Source organism: Oncorhynchus gorbuscha, linkage group LG12, assembly GCF_021184085.1.
Source record: "Oncorhynchus gorbuscha isolate QuinsamMale2020 ecotype Even-year linkage group LG12, OgorEven_v1.0, whole genome shotgun sequence".
NCBI classification, from domain to species: domain Eukaryota; kingdom Metazoa; phylum Chordata; class Actinopteri; order Salmoniformes; family Salmonidae; genus Oncorhynchus; species Oncorhynchus gorbuscha.
The window spans coordinates 63,829,627-63,835,195 of record NC_060184.1 but is presented as its reverse complement, the minus strand read 5'-3'; positions in this window follow the sequence as shown (position 1 = coordinate 63,835,195).

Here is a 5,569-nt window from a genome sequence, read left to right as displayed (position 1 = left end):
GGAGCGTAAAGCGTGTTGTAGAATCCCGCTGACGGCCTGCGGGAGAGGTGCGCGGCTAGGGGCGTGTTTTATGGCTGTCAAAATTCTGACGGAGTTCATGGGCTGCGTTTACTTAGGCAACCCAATTCTGATATTTTTTTCTCCACTAATTGGTCTTTTTGCCAATTACATCAGAAATGTGTCAGTGCTGATCTGATTGGTCAAAATACTAATTAGTGGAAAAAAATATCAGAATTGTGCTGCCTATTAAGACCGAGCTCATAAAAACGGTTTCTATTAGATAACACAGCCACAAAGACAGATTCCACAGCCACAAAGTAAAAATTGGCACACACAAAAAATGGCGTAATTTAATGCAGGGCTGCAATCCTTTGAAAAATGGTTGGAGTGAGATTTTTCCCAGATGGGGTCTGGGGCTCCTCCCCCAAGAACATTTTACTGTTTTAAAGCTAATTTCCTGGAATTCAATGTATTTTGACATGGCTTCTGACCAGGGTGAAAAACACAGGTCAGGTGTATTCAGAAGGCTTTGAACATTAAATGAACACTCAAATTTGACGACATTGTTGTTTTGTGATTTTTGGTGGGTAAAATTCTTTGTAACATATTTTTTCAGTGATGACATCACAGCTATCACAAGCTGGCAGAGTGTTTAGTTCATTACCATGTGCAGCTCGCCACATCTATCTTGTAAAGATAAATTGACAGTCAATTGCATAATCACGGCTGAATGAGATGGCACAGAATCGCAAACATTGTTAATCTCCAATCAATATTAAAGAACCCTAAACTGAAGAAGTGCCTCTCTCACCGTCTCTCTAATAAGAGTACAAACTCCATAACTTCACCTACTTAATCAGTGTATAAATTCCAGAGTCATCAACCTCTAATTCATGGTCTTTCAGAGTCGGATTGAGTAAAACATCCGAAGAGATTGATCCAACACATACGGACGCACCTGGCCCATCCGTGGCCCATCCGTGGCCCATCCGTGCGGCCCCGTTTACAGAGAGAAAGATATCCCCAAGCTCACCTGGGTGATTATGCTGTTGAATATCTCCCTCACCAGGAACAACGCCTATCCACAACTCAGGCACCTCCATCATTAGGACGAAGGCGTAGTCGAGCGGACATCTGATCAGAGAGGAGTGATACCAGCTCCAGATATAGTGCCCACTCATCGGTGAGCCGCTTCCCAGATCTATCCCACTTCCAAGCAGCTATGTGGAGGAAGGAATGAAGCTCATAGAGTTTAATGACCTAAAATGTCAGCTAGAGCAAGATCACAACGCCGACGTAGAGTGTTGATGCATAGCAGCCCGAAGCCAGTGAAGCTCAGCGACAACAGGAAGAAGCTCAGCATCGACAGCAGGAAGCTCACCGGGCCCGAGGAGCATCTACAGAAGGTATCTAATGAGCTAGATCTAGCCAAGCTTGTCACGTCTTTTCTTAAAGAAAGAGATGAAGGTGTTGATGCAGCCAGAACCCAGGTGACTCAGTCAGAGGAGAGGAGCCCCTCGCCAGCGCCGTCTGATGAATTATGTGACAGCTTTGAGTCTATCCCACCGACACAACCACACCACGCCAACCTACGAGAAAGAGGCGGAGCTTCACATCATCTCAATCTCTGCGTTGCGCCAAAGAAGCAGCTGTCGATGCCACGCTTGGAGCTGTACTCACTGGGGCTCAGCTGGCCAGTGTACCTCAAGGAGAAACTCACCCTGCCTATCGGACAAGTCATCCTCTGGGCCGATTCCACCACAGTCCTTCATTGGCTCAAGTCAGAATCTTGTAGATAGAAGGTTTTTGTAGGAGCTCATTTTACATAGATTCAGTACCTTACGGATGTAGTCACCTGGAGGTATGTGGATACCGCGAACAAGCCAGCAGATGACATCACTCTGGGCATGACCTTGAAAGAGCTGGCCCAACCACATCAATGGCACCAAGTCCCTGAGGTCTTCCAACACTCAGAAGATCAGTGGCCTTCAATTTTTTAATTTTTTAATTTTACCTTTGTTTTACTAGGCAAGTCAGTTAAGAACAAATTCTTATTTTCAATGACAGCCTAGGAACAGTGGGTTAACTGCCTGTTCAAGGGCAGAACGACAGATTTTGTACCTTGTCAGCTCGGGGATTTGAACTTGCAACCTTTCGGTTACTAGTCCAATGCTCTAACCACTAGGCTACCTGCCGCCCCAGGTAGCCTAGCCAATGCCTTCTGCTGACCCGGAGCATGATGACAGCTACTGAAGAAATTAGCCTTCTGCGGACATGTGTCTGTCAGTTCCAGTCCTCAGTTCCCAGATATCAGCAGTTCTGATACATAGAAAGACCCCATGAAGGCAGCAACTAGATCCTTACACAGAGCGGCCGATCCACGCTCCAGTTCACCCAGCGATGCAGTTGACTCCATAGCCGCAGTGAACCAAGCAGGCTCAGATGGAATCATTTCCTTAAGAGGTCAACGCCATCATGTCAAACCAGTCTATACCTTCTAACAGTCATCTGGGTCCCTTGTCTCCTGAGTATGATAAGGATTCAGGACTCCCTAGAGTTGGCGGTAGACTGCGAAGAGCACAGCACCTGGAGATGAATGCTATGCACCCCATCGTATTGCAGTTGCATCTACTGCTGACCAAGCTACTCATTCAAGATTTCGATGAGACTCTCCTCCATCCCGGCCCAGAGAGGGTTCTGGTGGGACTGCGCTGTAGATATTGGATTCTGCGGGAAAGTGAAGCCATCCGAAAGTTTCAGCACACCTATTTGCAATGCCAAAGATGGTGCGCCAAACCTGAAGTTCCAAAGATGACCTACCTCCTGCTCTTCTGTGACTGTACAAGCCACCCTTGTCGCAGACCCAGATCCCGGCACACCGAGCCGCCTACTTATGGGATGCTATGACTCTTCTCTTCCTCAGGTTTTCTATGACTCCAGTAACATGAAAGAGAAACGCCGCTGGAGGCATAGCCAAGTCCTTGCCAATCACTTTTGGTCGGAGTTCATTCGCTATTACTTGCCAAGTCTACAGGAAAGACAGAAGTGGAGGAAGGATGGAAGAGAAATTACTATGGATCAAGTGGTTCTCATCATGGACCCTCAGCTCCCTTGAGTTCTCTGGTCTGTTGGGATGGCGACTCATACTTACCCCGGAGCTGATGGACATATTAGGACTGCTGCTATCCTGAGTAATTGTCTCTCTCACCATCTCTCTAATAGGAGTACAATCTCCATAACTGTAAGGAATGATGCTTGAGAAGAGAAGCAGGTACGGGGAGTTGACATTTAATTTGGAACGGACATGCAACAGGACAGGAACAGTGTCAGAACTGGGAAACACAAAGAGAGACGACAATCAATCCCGAAGCAGGGAACAGATCTAGGAAACAGACAGATATAGGGAAGGAAATTACACAAGTAATTGAGTCCACGTGAGTTCAATGAGCGCTGATGCGCGCGACGGGGAAAGGCAGGTGTGCGTACTGAAGGTGGCTTGAGTGTGTAATGTTGGGGAGTCTGGCGCCCTCGAGTGCCAGAGGGAGGAAGAGCGGGAGCCGGCGAGACGATAACTTCACCTTCTCAATCACTGTATACATTCCAGAGGCATCATCCTCTAATTCAGTTTGACACTTTATTCAGACAGCAATGGAATTGGATGGGCAGACAGGCAAATGGGAGAAACAGTGGGAAGGTCAGTGGGAATGCTCTGCACAGGAAATACCAATATTAATGGCTGATGGCAGTGGGTCTCATTGTCCATAGACAGCTTTCAAGGTAAGGACTCAAACGTGTTGTATTTTGTCATTTTTGTCAACTATCTCTTTCAAACAGGTCTGGAAGAAAATTCTGCTTGCTCTCCAGGAGGGTTGGCCAAACCTGATCTATGTTTCCCAAGTGCTGGGTGTTTGAAAATGTTCTTGTTATAACAATTAATTTCTCAAAATCACTCAACGTTCAAGGGCGGCAGGGACTAGTAACCGGAAGGTTGCAAGTTCAAACCCCCGAGCTGACAAGGTACAAATCTGTCGTTCTGCCCCTGAACAGGCAGTTAACCCACTGTTCCTAGGCCGTCATTGAAAATAAGAATTTGTTCTTAACTGACTTGCCTAGTTAAATAAAGGTCAAATAAAAAAATAAAAAAATAAAATACATATCAATACTCCTGTGGTTTATGCCTCTACTAGTTGAAGATCCTTGCCAACATCTTAATCCACATAGAAAAAATATGATGTGTTTATGAGTTGTGAGTCCCTCTACCATCTCTGCCTAGCATGTGCACAGTACTTAAATCTCAAAAATTACATTCTAGCCCTGGAGCATTTGTAGGACTTATTTAAAACCGTCCACGAATGACTGCAAAACTACATAGCCTTATATAATTCATTTTCAAAGACACAAGTAGGCATATCAGACACTGGGTAAATTGGGGAGAAGTGGAATAATAAAATACTGTAAATGTGGGGAATAATGGTAGGGTTCTTGCTGGCAAGCACGAAAATGTCCCTTTATTTGCCAGCAAGAACCCTACCATTATTCCCCACATTGACAGTATTTTATTATTCCACTTCTTCCCAATTTACCCAGTGTCTGATATGCCTACTTGTTAATAATGAGAATTGTACAACTGATCAGACTTAATCAAGTAAATTGATAATAAAATCTCCTGAAGACAAGATGACATAAATCTTCCCCTACACAAACCAAATGATTTGTATATTTATTGTCCCCCTTCTAGAATGAAATTTAGACTTTTGGGTTCACAATATGTTTGACAAAATTATTTCCATAGTCACAAATAAGGTCATCCTACCAAACTTCGCTGCTGTCTGCTGCCTTTTCATTGTCACAGCCTAAAAACCAATCTCGAAACGAGGGGACTAATGCGAGCGTGGATTAAATCGACTTTTGTACATGCTGTCAAAAGGCTGCATTCTGCAATAGGGACGGGAGTAACAGCAACCTAATTTTGTTGACAACATTGTACATAAAACAACGCTACCGTGCTGCTCTTTTTACGGTCTTATAAACTCTCTCTCCATTCAGTTCCACTCTAATCTTGAGGGGCCTTTCTTTAAAATGTGCATCCAATTTCCTTGATCCCTTACATAACTACACCAATCACAGTGTTGTGGCAAGACAGGACAATAATAGAGGTTTCGTGCGTGATGTTAAATTGCTGTTGCAGATGCTCCGAATTCAAAACGATTTGGAGCACAGTTCAAAGGTTACCGCACTATATGCAATGGACTAATTAGAAAAATAAAAGCAGTAACATGGTATCTCTTTTGAAGTCAAGAGACATTTTTATGGGGCAGTGTCTCTGCTTCTTTGTGAATTTCCCAAATGAGCATCTGGACAAAATGCAGTCAGTGCCCAATGAAAATAACTGTCAATTTAATTAATCCTACCCATGGGTGATTTTCAACAATCAAGTAAGAATAGCCTAAATTGGACTTTATGTAAACGGTTTCTCAGAATTGAGATGAGGTTAATCAATGTTGTTAAAAAGCTGCAGGAAAAACAACAACTTGTATCTAAAGCATGCAAAACTTTTGATATGCCAAGA